Genomic DNA, 20544 nt, shown 5'->3' with positions numbered 1-20544 from the left:
TTCTCTCTCCTACCTTTCTCATAAATAAATAAAATCTTTTTTAAAAAGTACTATTCAGCAGCAACAAATGCTGGAGAGGTTGTGGGGACAGAGGAACCCTTTTGCATTGCTGGTGGGAATGTAAATTGGTACAGCCTCTGTGGACAGCAGTCTGGAAAACTCTCAGAAGGCTAGACATGGACCTTCCATATGATCCAGTAATTCCTCTCCTGGGGTTATACCCCAAGGACTCCATAACACCCAACCAAAAAGAGGTGTGTACTCCTATGTTCCTAGCAGCACAATTCATAATAGCTAAAACCTGGAAGCAACCCAGGTGCCCAACAACAGATGAGTGGCTGAGAAAGCTGTGGTATATATACACAACGGAATACTATGCAGCTATCAAGAACAATGAACCCACCCTCTCTGACCCATCTTGGACAGAGCTAGAAGGAATTATGTTAAGTGAGCCAAGTCAGAACGATAAAGATGAGTATGGGATGATCCCACTCATCAACAGAAGTTGAGTAAGAAGATCTGAAAGGGAAACTAAAAGCAGGACCTGACCAAATTGTAAGTAGGGCATCAAAGTAAAAACCCTGTGGTGAGGGGTAGACATGCAGTTTCCTGAGCCAGTGGGGGGTGGGAGTGGGTGGGAGGGATGGGTCACAGTCTTTTGGTGGTGGGAATGGTGTTTATGTACACTCCTAGTAAAATGTAGTCATATAAATCACTAGTTAATTAATATGAGAGGGGGAAAATTAATTGTATGTCTCGAAGTTTTTTAAAACACAGACTGAATCTTTTTAATATATAGGCTGTGTATTTGATATGCAGACTCTCTCAAAAGCCTAGACCAAGTAGATCAGAAGCAACCACTAGCACAGCTATATACAAGATACTAGGTACTGTACAGCAAACACTAACAAAAGAACTTTTCAAAGTTAAACCAATTACCAAATAATGTGATGACAACATTAACTATCGATTGTCTTTTTGAACCCTAAGACAGCAGGAACCTCACATCTCTACTACAGAGCCTCTACTTCCCCCAGTCCTGGAACCCTTGGATAGGGCCCACTTTCCCGTATGCCTCTCCCAATCCATAACAAATAATATTGCATCTGCCGATCACAACCTAATCAACGCAATGATTGCCACCTCAACATGCCTCAGCTCAGACTGTGTCCAGAGACTTCAGGTGTGGAATGACAACCCTTCAGCTTCATTACTTGGGTGAGACCTTTCCTTTCATAGTATACTCTAATTCCATCTCAGGTGGTTCACTTTCTTTTTTTTTTTTTTCCACTCAGATTGCATCCTCTCCCTCTTCTCCCCCAAAGGAAGAGAAGAACGATCATCAACAGCAAAAGGCAGTTGCAAAAGCAACATCTAGAGCTGGCTTCACGCTCAGGAGAGAATGCTGTGCCTCCTCCTCGTGGTTTCGGGTGCCCTACACGATCAGAGGAACTTCTCTAGTAACATACTATAGAAATGTTCCCTGAAAGTATAGTCTTGGTGGTTCACTTTCTAACAAAGTCCCCAAACCTAGAGATACACCAGTTTCTGTGAGAGAGAGCATATGTTCACACGTATCCATAAACTACTGCAAAATATATACCTGAAAGCAGAAGTGCACTAGAGTTTGCAGTGAGTACCTCCCCAACACTTCCTCTCCACTATTCCAAGCTTTGGGTCCATGATTGCTCAACAATTTGTTTGGCTTTGTATGTTAGCTCTCTTTTCAGTCACCAGGTTCCAGATGTCATCAGGATGCCGGCCAGGCTTCCCTGGACTGAAGACCCCACCAATATGTCCTGGAGCTCTGCTTCCCCAGAGACCCACCCTACTAGGGAAAGAGAGAGGCACACTGGGAGTATGGACCGACCAGTCAATGCCCATGTTCAGCAGGGAAGCAATTACAGAAACCAGACCTTCCACCTTGTACAACCCACAATGACCCTGGGTCCATGCTCCCAGAGGGATAGAGAATGGGAAAGCTATCAGGGGAGGGGGTGGCATATTGGGTGGTGGGAATTGTGTGGATTTGTACCCCTCCTACCCTATGGTTTTGTTAATTTATCCTTTCTTAAATAAAAAAAAAAGGACTATTGAAACAATTGTTAACTTCCACCACCACGAACCCTTTAATTAACTTACTTAGACACAAGTCAATCCAGAAAATAGTGATCAGTAATTTGAAAAGTACTAAGAGAGGGAACTCATAACATAATATATAAAATGGGTAAACCAACAAGATGAAATATTGGAGAAATGAACCGGGACAACAGTCCAGCTCAAAGCCCCCAAAGGTTGAAGCACAAAATAACGAGTTCAACATTCAAACATTAGCTAAGGAAATAATCACAGGAGTGAGTAAAGAATTTGAAAAAAGTGTAATCAGAAATACAGGAACAACAAATGAGACTCTGGAAGAAAACACTAACTATCTCAAGGTTATTAGAAAGCTGAAAGCTGAAATAGCTGAGCTAAGAATGCAACTAGCTGAACAAGCTAAAACAGTATCAGAACAGGGAAACAAAATAGATAAACTCCAGAAAAGAGTAGAGGGCAGAGAGAATAGAATCAATGAGGCTGAAGACAGAATTAGCAAGATTGAGGATGAATTAGAGACAACTGAAAAAGAAGTAAAAAGAGATCTCAAAAAGAGATTAAGGGATGCTGAAAACAACAACAGAGACCTATGGGATGACTTCAAAAGAAATAATATATGCATTATTGGCTTACCAGAGGAAGAAAGAGAGGGAGAGGAAGAAAGCATTCTTCAGGCCATAATAGCTGAAAACTTCTCTAGTCTAGACAACATCAAAGGCATAAAGATTCAAGAATCCCAGAGGGTCCCAAACAGAATTAACCCAGACTAAAAGACACCAAGACACATCCTATTTAGAATGGAAAGGAATAAGGATAAAGAAAGGATCCTGAAGGCTGCAAGAGAAAAACAAAGAGTCACCTACAGAGGAAAACTCATAAGATAAGCAGCAGACTTCTCCACACAAACACTAAAGGCCAGAAGAGAATGGCAAGATATCTATTGAGTGCTCAATGAGAAAGGCTTTCAACCAAGAATATTGTATCCTGCTAGACTGTCATTCAGACTAGATGGAGTTATCAAAACCTTCTCAGACAAGCAACTGTTGTAAGAGTCAACTATCACCAAGCCTGCCCTGAAAGAAGTTCTGAAAGGTCTCCTATAAACAGTCAGACCATCATGAATAGGACATATATCAGAACACTCTAAAACTCTACAAGGATGGCGTTAAAATATCTTCAATCTTTGATATCAATAAATGTCAATGGCCTGAATTCACCTATTAAAAGACACAGAGTAGGAAGATGAATCAGCAAACACAACACAACAATATGCTGTCTACAGGAAAACCACCTAACTCAACAAAACAAACACAGACTTAAAGTAAAAGGATGGAAAACTATCATACAAGCCAATGGCCCACAAAAAAGGGCAGGAACAGCTATTCTCATATCTGACACAATAGACTTTAAAATAGATAAGATAAAAAAAAGATAGCAATGGACAGTACTTAATGCTCAGAGGATCAGTTAATCAAGAGGATTTAATAATTATTAGCATCTATGCACCCAATGAGAAGCCATCTAAATACATCAAACATTTACTGAAAGAGCTACAGCAATATATTAACAGCAGCACAGTCATAGTAGGGGACTTCAACACCCCACTCTCTCAACTTGACAGATCATCCAGGCAGAAAATCAATAAAGACATAAGGGAGCTAAATGAAGAGATAGATAAACTAGAACTATTGGACATTTTCAGAGTCATTCATACTCAAATTCACATGGGTCATTGTCAAGGATAGACCATATGTTAGGCCACAAAGACAGCACCAGCCAATTCAAGAGCACTGAAATCATTCCAAGCATCTTCTCAGACCACAGTGGAACTAAAATAACACTTAACAATCAACAAAAGATTAGTAATAGTCCCAAAACGTGGAAGCTCAACAGTATACTTCTTAACAACCTCTGGCTCAAAGAGGAAATCAAGGAAGAAATCAAAATGTTTCGAGAGTTCAATGAAAATGAAGACACAAGGTATCAAAATATTTGGGACACAGCTAAAGCAGTCCTAAGAGGGAAGTTCATAGCTATACAAGCACACATTAGGAAACAAGAAAAAGCACAAATAAACAGCCTGATTACACATCTTAAAGACCTAGAAGAAGAAGAACAAAGGAACCCTAAAGCAACCAGAAGGACAGAAATCACTAAAGTTAGGGCAGAAATAAATAACCTTGAGAATAGGAAAACCATACAAAAGATCAACGAAAGTAAATGTTGGTTCTTCGAAAGAGTGAACAAAATCGACAAACCTTTAGCCAGACTCACAAAACAAAAAAGGGAGAAGACCCAAATAAATCGGATAGTAAATGAAAGAGGAGATATCACAACAGACACCGCAGAAATTCAACATATCATGCAAGGCTTCTATGAACAATATGCCACCAAGCTAGAGAACCTGGAAGAAATGAATGATTTCCTAGATACCTACCAACTTCCAAAACTAAGTAAAGAGGAAGTGGATAACATGACCAGGCCTATCACAGCTAATGAAATTGAAACAGTTATCAAAAATCTCCCCCAAAATAAAAGTCCTGGACCAGATGGTTTTACAAATGAATTCTACAAAACCTTCAAAGAAGAACTAATACCTCTACTTTTAAAAGTCTTCCAGAACATTGAAGACACTGGAATACTCCCTGCCAAGCTTCTATGAAGCCAACATCACTCTGATACCAAAAGCAGATAGGGACACAACCAAAAAAGAAAACTACAGACCAATATCTCTGATGAACATAGATGCTAAAATACTGAACAAAATTCTAGCCAACCAGATACAGCAGTACATCAAAAAGATTGTTCATCATGACCAAGTGGGGTTTATCCCAGGCATGGAAGGTTAGTTTAATATACGTAAATCAATCAATGTCATCCACTACATCAGCAAAAGCAAGACCAAAAAGCACATGGTCATATCAATAGATGCAGAGAAAGCCTTTGACAAAATACAACATCCCTTTGTGATCAAAACACTACAAAAAATGGGAATAGATGGAAAATTCCTGAAGATAGTGGAGTCTATATATAGCAAACCTACAGCCAACATCATACTCAAGGGTGAAAAACTGGAAGCATTTCCCCTCAGAGCAGGTGTTATACAGGGCTGCCCACTATCACCATTACTATTCAACATAGTGTTGGAAGTTCTTGCCATAGCAATCAGGCAGGAGCAAGAAATTAAAGGGATACAGATTGGAAGAGAAGAAGTCAAGCCCTCCTTATTTGCAGATGACATGATAGTATACATGGAAAAACCTAAGGAATCCAGCAAGAAGCTTTTGGAAACCATCAGGCAATACAGTAAGGTGTCAGGCTATAAAATTAACATTCAAAAGTCAGTGGCATTCCTCTATGCAAACACTAAGTTAGAAGAAATTGAAATCCAGAAATCAGTTCCTTTTACTATAGCAACTAAAACAATAAAATACCTAGGAATAAACCTAACCAAAGAAGTGAAAGACTTGTGTACTGAAAATTATGAGTCTTTACTCAAGGAAATTGAAAAAGACACAAAGAAGTGGAAACATATTCCATGTTCATGGGTTGGAAGAATTAACATCATCAAAATGAATATATTACCCAGAGTATCTACAAATTTAATGCTATCCTCATCAAGATCCCAAGTACATTTTTAGGAGAATAGAACAAATGCTACAAATGTTTATCTGGAACCAGAAAAGACCTAGAATTGCCAAAACAATCTTGAGAAAAAATAACAGAACTGGAGGCATCACACTCCCAGATCTCAAATTGTATTATTGGGTCATTGTCATCAAAACTGGTACTGGAACATGAATAGTCACACTGACCAGTGGAATAGAACTGAGAGCCCAGAAGTGAGCCCCCACACCTATGGACATCTAATCTTTGACAAATGGGCCCAGACTATCAAATGGGGAAAGCAGTCTCTTCAACAAATGGTGTTGGAAACAATGGGTTGAAACATGCAGAAGAATGAAACTTAACCACTGTATTTCACCAAATGCAAAAGTAAATTCCAAGTGGATCAAGGACTTGGATGTTAGACCACAAACTATCAGATACTTAGAAGAAAATATTGGCAGAACTCTTTTCTGCATCCATTTTAAAGACATCTTCAATGAAACAAATCCAATTACAAAGAAGACTAAGGCAAGTATAAACCTATGGGACTACATCAAATTAAAAAGCTTCTTCACAGCAAAAGAAAGCACTACCCAAACCAAGAGACTCCTCACAGAATGGGAGAAGATCTTTACATGCCATACATCAGACAAGAGCTTAATAACCAACATATATAAAGAGCTTGCCAAACTCAACCACAAGTAAACAAATAGCCCCATCCAAAAATGGGGAGAGGACTTGGACAGAATATTCACCACAGAAGAGATCCAAAAGGCCGAGAAACACATGAAAAAATGCTCCAAGTCTCTGATTGTCAGAGAAATGCAAATCAAGACAACAATGAGATAGCACTTCACTCCTGTGAGAATGTCATACATCAGAAAAGGTAACAGCAGCAAATGCTGGAGAGGGTGTGGGGTCAAAGGAACCCTCCTACACTGCTGGTGGGAATGTCAATTGGTCCAACCTCTGTGGAGAACAGTCTGGAGAACTCTCAGAAAGCTAGAAATGGACCTACCCTATGACCCTGCAATTCCTCTCCTGGGGATATATCCTAAGGAACCTAACACATTGATCCAAAAAGATCTGTGTACGCATATGTTCTTGGCAGCACAATTTGTAATAGCCAAAACCTGGAAGCAACTCAGGTGTCCAACAACAGATGAGTGGCTGAGCAAGTAGTGGTATATATACACAATGGAATACTACTCAGCTGTTAAAAATGGCGACTTCACCATTTTCAGCCAATCTTGGATGGACCTTGAAAAAATCATGTTGAGTGAAATAAGTCAGAAACAGAAGGATGAATATGGGATGATCTCACTCTCAGGCAGAAGTTGAAAAACAAGACCCGAAAAGAAAACAGAAATAGAACCTGAAATGGAATTGGCATATTGCACCAAAGTAAAAGACTATGGGGTAGGTGGGAGGGTGGGGAGAATACAGGTCCAAGAAGGATTCAGCGGACCTAGTGGGGGTTGTATTATTATATGGGAAACTGGGGAATGTTATGCATGTAGAAACTATTGTACTTACTGTTGAATGTAAAACTTTAATTCACCAATAATAAAAATATATAAATAAAGAAATAAATAGACCACAGCATTAAGCAATGCAAGCGAAGCTAACTGTGATGATCAAAACAGAAGGGGTCTTAGAAGCAGAATTAGAAGCAGACCAGCAGATAACGTAATATCAAATCGATGGTATCAAAAGAGAAAGGGACACTAGAAGAAGAAGGAAGCATCTCAGGGAGAAAAAGATTACAGGACCTGGTCGTCAAGGCACTGCAGGTGCAATTAATTTATCAAATTGGCATTAATTAGGCTTCAGTTGGTCAACAGAGTCTATCTACAAGCTAACTAAAATCCTAGCAGTAAATGCATCATTTAGGCTTACCAGGTGCAGCGTAACTAAAGTGGTCTATCAGAAAACTACTCCCCAAAAGTACTCCAAGCTGTATACAACTTGAGCAGGAGGGAATAATGCTCCAACTGCAGGAAACATTTATGCAGAACTTAACTGATGCTTAGTTTAAAAAAATTCTACTATTCCTCAAATCCAATAAGTAATAGAACTCAGCCTGATTTTATATGGAGAAAAAAATGCTAAAGAAAATAATCAGTATTTGGTAATTGGTTTAACTATGAAAAGTCCTTTTGTTAGGGTTTGCTGTATAGTACCCAGTATCTTGTATATAGCTGTGCCACCAGTTGCTTCTGATCTACTTGGTCTAGGCTTTTGAGAGAGTCTGCATATCAAAGACTCAGCCTATATATTAAAAAGACAGTCTGTGTTTTAAAAACTTTGAGACATACAATTAATTTCCCCCTCTCATATTAATTAACTAGTGATTTATATGACTATACTTTACTAGGGGTGTGTACATAAACACCATTCCCACCACCAAAAGACTGTGTCCCTTCCCACCGACCCACCCCCACCCCCCACCGGCCCAGGAAGCCACATGTCTACCCCTCACCACAGGGTTTTTACTTTGGTGCCCTACTTTCAGTTTAGTTAGATCTTGCTTTTAGTTTCCCTTTCAGATCTTCTTTCTCAACTTCTGTTGATGAGTGGGATCATCCCATACTCATCTTTATCTTTCTGACTTAGCTCACTTAACATAATTCCTTCTAGCTCTGTCCAAGATGGGTCAGAGAAGGTGGGTTCATTGTTCTTAATAGCTGCATAGTATTCCATTGTGTATTAACCCAGTTACCAAATAATGTGATGATAACAATAACTATCCATTGTCTTCTTGAACCCTAAGACAGCAGGAACCTCACATCCCCACTATATAGCCTATATTTCCCCCAGTCCTGGAACCTTAGGATAGGGCCCACTTTCCCACATGCCTCTCCCAATCCATATCAAATAATATTGTATCTGTCGATCACAACCTAATCAACGCAATGATTGCCACCTCAACATGCCTCAGCTCAGACTGTGTCCAGAGACTTCATGTGTGGAATGACAACCCTTCAGCTTCATTACTTGGGTGAGACCTTTCCTTTCACAGCATTCTCTAATTCCATCCCAGGTGGTTCACTTTCTAACAAAGTCCCAAAACCTAGATATAGACCAGGTTCTGTGAGAGAGAGCATATGTTCACACGTATCCATAAACTAGTGTAAAATATATACCTGAAAGCAGAAGTACACTAGAGTTTGCAGTGAGTACCTCCCCAACACTTCCTCTCCACTATTCCAAGCTTTGGGTCCATGATTGCTCAACAATTTGTTTGGCTTTGTATGTTAGCTCTCTTTTCAGCCACCAGGTTCCAGATGCCATCAGGATGCCGGCCAGGCTTCCCTGGACTGAAGACTCCACCAATGTGTCCTGGACCTCTGCTTCCCCAGAGACCCACCCTACTAGGGAAAGAGAGAGGCACACTGGGAGTATGGATGAACCAGTCAATGCCCATGTTCAGCGGGGAAGCAATTACAGAAGCCAGACCTTCCACCTTCTGCAACCCACAACGACCCTGGGTCCATGCTCCCAGAGGGATAGAGAATGGGAAAGCTATCAGGGGAGAGGATGGGATATGGAGATTGGGTGGTGGGAATTGTGTGGAGTTGTACCCCTCCTATCCTATGGTTTTGTTAATTTATCCTTTCTTAAATAAAAAATAAATTAAAAAAGAAAATAATCAGTATTTTACATTGTCACATAAATTAATGCTGAATTGATTTTTTTAAAAAAGGAGGTGTCTCTGGTGATTTATTTGTTTACCTTTTTTTTTTTTTTTTTTTTTTACTAGAGGTCTGCTCAGCTCTAGCTTATGGTGGGATGGGGGAGGGGATTGAACCTGGGACTTTAGAGACTTAAACATGAGTCTCTTTTTTTAAAATTTTTTTTAAAATTTATTTTTTATTTAAGAAAGGATAAATTAACAAAACCATAGGGTAGGAAGGGTACAATTCCACACAATTCCCACCACCCAATCTGGCTGGCATCCTGTTGGCATCTGGAACCTGGTGGCTGAAAAGAGAGTTAACATATAAAGCCAAACAAATAAACATGAGTCTCTTTGCATAACCATTATGCTATCTAGTCCCTGCCCAAGTGGGGTGTTCTTTACAGCCAGAATTACTAGTCTGCTTTATTGATGTGGTAAGATTAGTCTCATTATGAAACAGCAAAACTAAGGCTTGAGTTTGTCAAAAATGCAAACTTGCATAGTTGGCTATAGATGTCATAAAGCAGGAACACTACTTGCTTTGCAAGCCAGAGGTTCCAGATTTAATCCTGAGTGTTGCATATGATCAGAGTGGTGCTCTGGTATGTGTGCCTCTCTCTCTCGTATTAAACACAAAATTAAATAAGCTTTGGGGTGATGGCGCACCTGGTTGAGTGCACATGTTATAATGCACAAGAAGGACCAAGGTTCAAACCCCCAGTTCCCACCTGCAGGTGGAAAGCTTTGCAAGTGAGGAAGCAGGACTGCAGATGTCTCTGTCTCTTTCCCTCCCTTTCTCCCCCTTCCCTCTTGATTTCTGGCTATCTCTATCCAACACATAAAGTTAAAATTTTTTTTTTAATTTAAATAAGCTTTTACAGTTCCTAAGTGATATCACTGCTGGGAGTTGAAGTCTGACTGGCTCCACACAATTCTTTTAGTTCTCATAAATAAAAAGAGAAAGCAGGATGGGTAGCAGCAAAAAACCCAGCCTGCTTTAGTCCTTTCAATGTGAACAGTTCCGCTCCTGCATAATAACTTACTAGGGGCACTAATAGGTGCCGTCAGCTGTCAGTGGAGGAAGCATCACACCTAAAAAGCATCAAATCTTGCTTTTCATTGTACAGCACTTTCATTGTTCTCAGTAATGACTTACCTTGACTTTTCTATACTTGCACTGCTTTATATCAAATTTACACATTAGCAAAGGAAGCACTTTGAATCAGTCCCAAACAAAACAAAACAAAACAAAACAAAATAGAGACCTCTGAGTTAGAAAAGATTTGGAAGGCAGAAATATAGGATGCTCAGTGCATCTCTTGGGACCATCGGCTGTCTTTGCAAGGTAACACCGGTAGGGAGAGGCCAGGAATGGACGTCAGGGAGGGAGGCAAGATGGTTTCCCATATCTCTTGAGTTAGGCCACCATTTAATTTTGTTTGCATTTTGAGATCAAAACTGTTTATCTTTAAAAATGTCTCAACGAAAGCACATTTCAAAGTCAAGTCTAAATGGTGTTTACATCAGCCATGACCATGTTGCACTACTTGGGTGGTGTTCTCTTACTAACTGAAAAATTGTCTAGTGCTTAGGACTACAAAAGGAAATGTCACTTTTTATGATTATTTTCTTGATATCTTTTAGAAAAGGAGAGTGCCACAACATTTGACAATGCAAAGAAACTCCACCATAGAACATATATTTTTATTAAATTTTTTTTAATTTGCTTCCCCCCTTTTGTTTCCCTTGTTTCATTGTTGTAGTTATTACTGTTATTGATGTCATTGTTGTTGGGAAATGGAGAGAAATGGAGAGGGGAGAGGAAGACAGAGAGGGTGGAAAGAAAGATAGACACCTGCTTCAGACCTGCTACATCGCCTGTGAAGTGACTCCCCTGCAGGTGGGGGTGGGGGGCTCCAACCAGGATCCTTACACTGGTCCTTGCGCTTTGCGGCAAGTGCGTTTAACCTGGTGTGCTACCTACCGCCCAACCCCCAGAACACAATTTTTATCACCAAAATTTCCTGTACCTGAAAATAGAAGTATTGAGCTATTCTTATACTACTTATCTGGTTTTTGTTTTTTAGTCACAGCATTGCTCAGCTCTGGCTTATGGTGGTGCAGGGGATTGAACCTGGGACTTTGGAGCTTCAGGTTTGAGAGTCTGTTTGTATAACCGTTATGCTTTCTACCCCTACTCCTTATCTGTTGTTTAATGTTACAATGTGCAAGTTCCATTTCTATTGTTATAAATTTCTTCATAACACTTCCTTTTTCTCTATTTTTATTGTTAGAACATATTATGTTATACACACAACATACAGAATGTTTTTCTTTAATATTTATTAATAAGAGAAAGAGAATTGAACTGGGCACTTCATGCTGTTAGGACCAACACTTTAGCTACTAAACCACCTGCTGAAATGCTAGAAAATATGTTTTAACCAATTATTTATGAAATTGGTATGGCTTGCGGTCAACAGCAGGCTATCATAGGCAGTTAAGTTTTAGGGATTCAAAACTCATGTACTGCAAGAAGGGTAATACTCCTAAGTCCTGCATTATTCAAGGAGCAAATGTATTTTTATTATATTTCATGCTTGTATTATGCAGATATACTTAGCTTAAGATAGATTTGAAACCTTAGTTGTACGTAATCTTAACCGTAATCTGTACTTCTAATACTCCATCTTGTTTTAGATCTCTCCTGTAATTTTTAATAATCAGTAGACTAAAAGCCCAAGATCTCAAGATATGCTTTATTTTACTATTTGCTCTCTCTCTCTCTGTTTCTCTCTCTCTCTCTCTCTCTCTCACACACACACACACACACACACACACACACACACACAAACACACATACACACACACACACACAATCTTTAGAGAAACAGAGACAGAGAGAAACAATGATAGAGATACAGTACTGAAGCTTCTTCAGTGAGCTAGGGATGGTCCTAAACCTAGATCACATATATGGCACAACAGTCCACTATCCAAGTAAACTGTTTCACCAGTCTTATTTACTCCGTTAACTCAAGTCACAAAACAATATAAAAAAAATCTCCATGAACACAGTGAAAATATGACTATGGATAGTAAGTACTTCAGTAACATAAGCAATTTTATAGGTAGATTATATAGCTAGCAAACACTATAAGCAGAAATAAAGTGCATCAAATACTGTTTTTTTTTTAAAAATCTCTTTTTTAAAATTTTATTTATTTGTTTTATTTTGAGAGAGATGCAGACAGAGAGAGACACAGAGAGAAACACCAGAGCACTGCTCAGCTCTGGCTTATGGTGGTGCGGGGGATTCAAATACTGTCTTCTTCTCTTTTTTAAAAAATATTTTATTTACTTACTATTGAATAGAGACAGAGAGGAATTGAGAGGATAGAGGGAGAGACAGAGAAGAAGAGAGACAGAGAGACACCTGCAGCCCTGTTTCACCACTTGTGAAGCTTTCTCCCTGCAGGCGGGCGCCATGGATTTGAACCTGGGTCCTTGCACACTGTAATGTGTGCGCTTAACCAGGTGTGCCACTGCCTGGCCCCCTCAAATACTGTTTACTTATAGAAGTTATGCTGCAATAGGAGAGTAAAGTTCTTATCTTCTTAATCTTGATCTATGTCAGATTTTACCAAATGATATCATTCACATTTTTTGTTACTGTCACTGGGCCTTCATTGCTTCAGACTGACAACTTCTTCTTCTTCTTTTTTAATTTTTAAATATTTATTTATTTTTCCTTTTATTGCCCTTGTTTTTTATTGTTGTTGTAGTTATTGATGTTGTCGTTATTAGGACAGAGAGGAGGGGAAGACAGAGAGGGAGAAAGACACCTGCAGAACTGCTTCACCACTCTTGCAAAGCAATTCCCCTGCAGGTGGGGAGCCGGGGGCTCAAACCAGGATCCTTATCGCTGGTCCTTGTGCTTGTCCCAACTTCCAACTCCTCCTCCTTCTTCTCCTTCTGCTTTTCCTCCTCCTCTTCTCCTTTCATTTATTATTATTATTATTTTTGTTCAGATAAAAAGAGATAGAGAGACAGGGAAAAAGGTGTCGTGGTACAATGTGGATCAATTTGAACCTGTGCATGACAAAGCAAGTACACTATCCAAGTGAGCTAGTTCACTGATATATTTTATGGTTTCTAGCACAAGGCTTCCTAAAGAACAAATAAATCAATTAAGTAGTGCTACAAGTAGTCAATAAACATAAAATCCACTTAATATGATTCAGTCTCTTTGGCCACATTTTCCTGCCAAATATTATATAAAGGGAAAAACCTCTTCAAGGAGTGGGTTTATTAGTTTTATGGACTTCAGAATGACTTCCTAGAGGACATTTTGACAAGCATATTGAAGGACCGTTTGGGACAGTGATATGATCCTGTTTTGGAAAAAGAAAGAAAGAAAGAAAAAGAAAAACTAACCCAAATTTCTTCTAGTTCCCTCTCTTTCTTAGAGCCAATTCCCCATTTTCTTAGAGTCACTTTTCCTGTCATAAAAACCTAAGGATTAGAACTAATCACAGTCTGTTAGTGTGCCTGAGGTTGGAATTCATTTCCTCAAAAGGGGAGAACAACATATGTTCATGTGAAAAACTGCCTGTTTAAGTGTCAAAAGTTACAACAAGGGTGTAATTGGCAGAGGGCTGTAAGTGTGAATTGCTAGGAGTACAAATCACCATAAGGATTGCTTGCATGTTTTTTTTTTTTTTCTTTTCTTTTAATGTATCATTGAATGGAAGAAACATTAACTGGGAGACTTTGGTTCTTATAGTTCTAGTTAATAAATTCAAGGAAAGAAAAAAATGAACAGACCCCTGTCTGAGGGTCCTTAACTAGACTCTTGTCTAGACATTAGAAGCAGCCCAAATGTCATCACTTTAGAGTACTATACTTTAATAAGAAATCACCAATTCCCCTTTAAGAATTCAATAAACTTGAAGGGAAAAATGCATCTCTGATAATTATTCTTCAAATCTTTGAAGGAAATACAGAGTTTTATGTCAAGCCAGTCTGTGTGACAGGACACAGTGAGCAGTACAATTTGTTCTAATTCATGTTGGGGGAAAAAAGGAAACTATTCATTTAATCTTGTATTACATCAAAATTGATTTGGAAAAAAGTCACAAATTAGTTCTGTCATTTCTGACAACATGATTTTTATCTGAGAACTAAAAGCTTGGTTAAATTGTGAGGGGCCAGGGAAAAGATTTTATTTCAAATCTGGGGGGGAAAAAGACCCTTACATCAAAATGATTCAACTGTCATTTGCAGATATCAGTGTTCCAATAGCTCTCCTATAGCTGTGTTTATTTTTTGCAGAATGTTTTCTTTGTCAGCTCCATTTATCTTAAAAGGCCCAGTTATTCCTTGACTTCGTGTACAGCCAGCTCCACTAAGGCTGTGTTTATCTCTGCTTGTTTTCTAATCTAGTGGAACCAAGGAGGCAAGATGGTCAAGTAAGATTTCCCCTTGAAATGGAAACTGCTGTTTACCTAGCATGTTGCAAAACAGCAGTCTCGTTCTCTAAAATTACCTAAAACATACTGAAAAGCAAGAAGGTTCTCTTCTAAACATTGGTAAACACGATGTGACATAACAATCTCTGTGGGACAAAGGCATGAATGTCATTCGGAACTTGTTCTTTAGGAGGTAGCACAAGTGAAGTTCTCAAATTCAGAAAGCTGAGGAGAAACACCACTCTACTAAGCTTCTGAGTACAAAAACAATAGCAAAAAGGCAGTGAAACAGGAATTAGTGTTTAATTTTACTTCTTTAGCAAATCCAGCTTTCTTAGGACTGTTTCGTTTTTGCCTTCCTAATAATGAGTAGTGAATTCTTTTTTTGTTTTTTTTCTTTTTGTTTTTGGCCTCCAGGATTATCATTGTGCTCCGTGCCTGCACTAGGAAGCCACTGTTCCGGGAAGTGGACAGAAACTATGAACACAAAGAACAAAGAAGCGAGCTAGCTTCATTATGATGCGGTGGATTGAACCCAGGGCTTCATAACTATTAGGTGTGCTCTCTATCTCTTAGAGAGCAACTTGATCCAATTTTTATTTCTGATTTTGTTATATTTATTTATTTATTTTTTGCCTCCAGGGTTATTTCTGGGTGCCTGTACCACAGATCAACTACTCCTGGAGGCCATTTTTCCCCCCTTTTTGTTTGCCCTTGTGTATCGTTGTGGCTTTTATTATTGTTGTTATTGATGTCATTGTTGTTTGATAGGACAGAGAGAAATCAAGAGAGCAGGGGAAGACAGAGAGGAGGAGAGAAAAATAGACACCTGCAGACCTGCTTCACTGCTTGTGAAGCGACTCCCCTGCAGGTAGGGAGCTGGGGGCTGGAACCGGATCCTTATGCCAGTCTTTTGTGCTTAGCACCATGTGTGCTTAACCCGCTGCGCTACCACCCGACCCCTTATTTTTTATTCTTTTTTAATTTTTGTATTGGTTTTATTTATTTATTGGATAGAGACAACCAGAAATTGAGAGGGAAGGTGGTGATACAGAGGGAGAGAGACAGAGAGACACCCACAACACTTCATCACCAGCCAAAGTTTCCCCTGTAGGTGGGACCAGGGGCTGGAACCCAGGTCCTTGCTCATCATAATATGTGTGCTCAACCAGGTGCGCCACCACCTGGGCTCCTATTTCGGACTTTATGAGAGAGAGAGAGAACAACATACTCTGTTTTATGGAATTCTACTTGTCTAGAACTTGTTCCTATCTCATGTGGAGTTGGGAATCAAACCAAGAACTTCACAAATTTAGGCCGGTGCCCTATTCTTGAGTTACTGATACCCCTCTAAATCCAGTTCTTAAGTGGAATAGGCCTCATCTAAATGAAAAATCTGTTAAAATATCAACATACTTTGAATAGGAGTTAAATCCTTTTAAACGAAATAGTGCAACTTAATAAGAGGTATACCTGTAAGACTTCAACTGAGAGAATTTGTCTCAGATAATATCTTGGGGAGCTGAAATGACCCATCAGCCTCTTTTAGAAGAGCTTAGATAATTAGCTATATTAGGAATTGGAAAATAAGGAGTCAGGCGGTAGTGCAGCGGGTTAAGCCCACGTGGCGCAAAGAGCAAGGACCAGCCGAAAGATCCCAGTTCCAGCCCCTGGCTCCCCACCTGCAGGGGAGTCGCTTCACAAGCGGTGAAGCAGGTCTGCGGGTGTCTATCTTTCTCTCCCCCTCTCTGTCTTCCCCTCCTCTCTCCATTTCTCTCTGTCCTATCCAACAACGACGACATCAACAACAACAACAACAACAAAACAACAAGGGCAACAAAAGGGAATAAATAAATAAATCTAAAAAACAAATAAAAAAAGAATTGAAAAATAGTATCTGGCTGGCAAAATAGCTCACCTGGATAGTGCTTTCGCTTTGCCGTACACAAGACCCAGGTTTGAGTCTGACTTCACTGCATATAATGAAGCACTGGTGTTTTAACTCTTCTCCCTCCCCCACACACCCCAGTATATATCTGAAAAAGTTGACCTGGAGCAGTAAAACCCCAGTGCTGGGGAGAGAAAAAAAAACAAAAACAAATAATAATACTCACTCTTTATTGAGTTCTCATTTTATGCCAGGTTTTTCATGTTATCCCATTTGACTTGCAGAGCTGCCTTGTGAATTATTACGATTGAATAATTAAATGAAGATTTAACAGACCCACAGCTGATGACCTCCAGGCATGACATCACTGATGAAACTGGGGTTTGAACCTACAACTTTATGCTTTTTCTGTGACATAAACTGATTTCCTTCAAGCAAAAATATAAAAACTGCTCAGTAAGCAGTAAAGACCTGTAGTATTTTATGGTCAAAGTTTTCTTTCCTAGTCTCCAGAATCTGGCCAGAATTCAAAAAAGAACTCTGTTGTGCAAGGTGCAGGAGCCTCTGGATTTGTTGTCACATGGTGACTCCCACCATGTTATTTCTCCCTGTTGGAACATCAACTTGTTTTCATTTGGGAAGTGGTGATGATAATAGCCACTTGAAAACTGTATTGAGGAACAAATGAGATAATGTTTGTAAAATACTGCTTGAAACTTTGCTTAAAAGGCAAAGCAGGTACTCAGTAGATGTTCCTTTACTTTGGTCCTTATAACTGTTCAGAAATAATAAATGGCTCTCTGTTCAGTCACCTAGGCTGTTAACTAAAAGAAAAAAAATTATTGTTTTGGTTTATACTGCCAGAGAGATAAAGAATAGGGAAGCTTGTGGTCTGGGAGGTGGCACAGTGGATAAAGTACTGGACTCTCAAGTGTGAGGTCCCGAGTTCAATCCCTGGTAGCACACGTACCAGAGTGATGTCTGATTCTTTCTCTCTGTATCCTTCTATCTTTCTCATTAATAAATAAATAAAACCAGGGCCGGGTGGTGGCACACCTGCTTGAGCGCACATGTTACAGTGTACAAGAACCGAGGATTCTAGCCCCAGCCTGTACCTGCAGGGTGAAGCAGGGCTGTGAGTATCTCTCTGTTTTTCTCCCTCTCTATTGCCCCCTTCTCCTTTTGATTTCTGGCTGTCTCTATCCAGTAAATAAGTAGATAATAAAAATAAATACTAAAATCTTAAAAGAAAAAAAAAGAATGGGGAGCTTCCAGTGGAGGGGATGCGACACAGAACTCTAGTGGCGGGATCTGTATGGAACTGTACCCCTGTTATCTTACAATCTTGTTTATCATTACTAATGATAAACAAAATTACTAATAAAAATATAAAGATCCCTCATTCATCTATTCAAAATAGTTTTTGAATACATACATTATACTGAATAGTGTTGTAGGCACTGGGAATCTCAAAGTAAACTGATGAACTTACTATATTCTTTCCTATCTCCCCATCCTTAATCCAAACAATCACCAGAATCCAATTCATTATACGTCAGTAGGTTAGAGTGTACAATCCTTATCTTGCTAGGACATCTTAAATATATGCCATCCTATTATTTTTTACTACTGCCAACCAAATGTAAAGTGTCTTCTTTTTTGTATATCCAATGCCAGTGACTATACACTTTATTAGGCATGAGAAACACCTGGAGGACCAGTTGGAACTCAGCTCCAGAGTTAACAGGTGATGTTAATGCTGAAGATGCAAGGACGACATTCTCAAAACCACTGACCTATACTATTACTAGCTTGCTTACTACTCTTTCCACCGCTGGCTTCACCATCTCCTAACCCAGAGTCAAGAAACTGACCCTCTTGGCCAAACTCAGCTCATAAATTGTTTTGACAAATAGTTTCATTGGAACACTTCATGCACATTTGTTTACCTATTGCCTATGACTGCTTTTTAGCTACAATATAGATGTAAATATTTGTAACAGAGATAATAGAACCTATAAAATCTAAACTATTTATTATTTGGTTCCCTTCAGGAAAAAAAAAAAGTGCTGATCTCATTCTTACCATGCTATGAAAATACTTCTTCAAAAATAAGTCCCATCTGGTCATCTTTTGATTTTAAAACATCAGATAACTCTTGATTGCTTATATAGTCAAATCCAGAGTCTGTGACACAAAGCTCCCAACCCTAGTCTGCAATTCTCCCTTACTCTGTTTATTGCAGTCATCCTGGACTTCTTAGATTTCTCTGACCCTGCCAAGATCATCTCCTGTTTTTATGCCTCTTCATATCTCATCCCTTCCTTCTTCTTTTTTTATAGGATGGTCAGTGAGATCACACAAGAGTGCAAGCACTTGAAGATTCAACGATGCACTTTACAAAGGAACAGGGAGAAAACAAATGTTCTTTTCTGCTTAATGAATTTGTTTCTAAATGAGCCTGAGATGGGAGACTTGAATCTTCTGTTTTCTCGGTATGCTCAGTTCCTTAGTGTGAGCATCTCACCACAGAGAGTGTAGTCCCAGTGTTTAAAGATAAGTAGTTTTCATACAACAGAGCCAGTAAACACAAGCCAACTCTTCATCTGGTGCTCAAAGAAGACGTAACAATCTGTTTCAAAGCTGGAGGAAAATCTGGCTGTGTTGAGCTTCCTGCACACTGGATATCTAGACACTATCTGCAGATCCAGTACTTTATGGGTGACCTAAAGGTTCAGTTTAAACATTAGCACCTGGAACCCACGCCTTAAATAAAGCCTGACTCCTTATTAAAGCCTTTGAACCAATGTCATTTTTCTCATTTTCTCTGATATAGAGTTAATCCTCCTCTATATTCTTATAAATAGCTCCCATCCCTTTGGTAATTTGTATATATCAGTATTATAGCATTGAACTGTAGTTATTTAATTTACAGACGAGTCACTCAAGAACAAAGACATATTTTAATTATTTCATGTCTTTCCTGGTCTTAGTATAAGTATAAATATTTAACAAGTGTTTACTGAAAAGAGTGAAGTCTCACTTCTCACCTACACCTTATATATCTTTGTTGATATGATCTATGAACTCTCATTGAACATCTCATGATTTAACATTTCAGCACATTTTATTTTATATGGAGGATTGAGACCAGGGCCTCATAAATATGGAATATATACCCTATAATTCAGTTACATCATTGGTCCTGTCAATGCATTTTAATTCTTCCAGTAATAATTTCTTTTTTCAACTAAATTTAAGCTTGCTCAGGACAAAATCTATCATGACAACCAAGTACTGCTTCCTACTAGATTAAGTACTAATTTGAGTGTGATGTGTGAAAAGCAGAAAGAAACTGATAGATTCATGTTTATTTGGTTAGATGTTGGTTTAAAGTTATAAAAGATGTTGCCATAGAGTGAATAGTTCTAGACCTCCAAAATTCACTTGTTGAAACTTATCCCCAGTGTCATATTGAAAGACTTGGCCTTTGGGAGGTCATTAGGTCATGGAGAATGGAACAGGATTGAATGAATTGGATTAGTGTCATTATAAAGATCCCAGATTGCTCTCGTTGGCCCTCTTTTCTGTGAAGACTTAGCAAGAAGGAGGCCAGGTATAAAAGTGACCCATACTAGACATTTAATTTGTTGGTGCCTTGATCTTGGCCTTCCCAAATTCTAAAGCTTATCTAAGGTCTCTGTTATTATCTCACTTCTGTTCTTCATAGACCACCTAATCTATGGTATTATTATATAGTAACCCCCCTCCTAAAAGTGGGCCCTAATACAGCTCCA

At 39.0% G+C, this 20544-nt stretch overlaps 1 non-coding gene across 1 annotated transcript; it reads right to left on the bottom strand.

The window, feature by feature from the left end:
- Nucleotides 1-1286: 1286 nt before the first annotated feature.
- Nucleotides 1287-1499, bottom strand: LOC132542619 (small nucleolar RNA U3). The gene has a single exon (XR_009553592.1). It is a non-coding gene; the product is annotated as a small nucleolar RNA U3 (small nucleolar RNA).
- Nucleotides 1500-20544: the final 19045 nt, after the last annotated feature.

Source organism: Erinaceus europaeus, chromosome 1, assembly GCF_950295315.1.
Source record: "Erinaceus europaeus chromosome 1, mEriEur2.1, whole genome shotgun sequence".
NCBI classification, from domain to species: domain Eukaryota; kingdom Metazoa; phylum Chordata; class Mammalia; order Eulipotyphla; family Erinaceidae; genus Erinaceus; species Erinaceus europaeus.
This window is presented reverse-complemented; position numbering and strand designations above follow the sequence as displayed.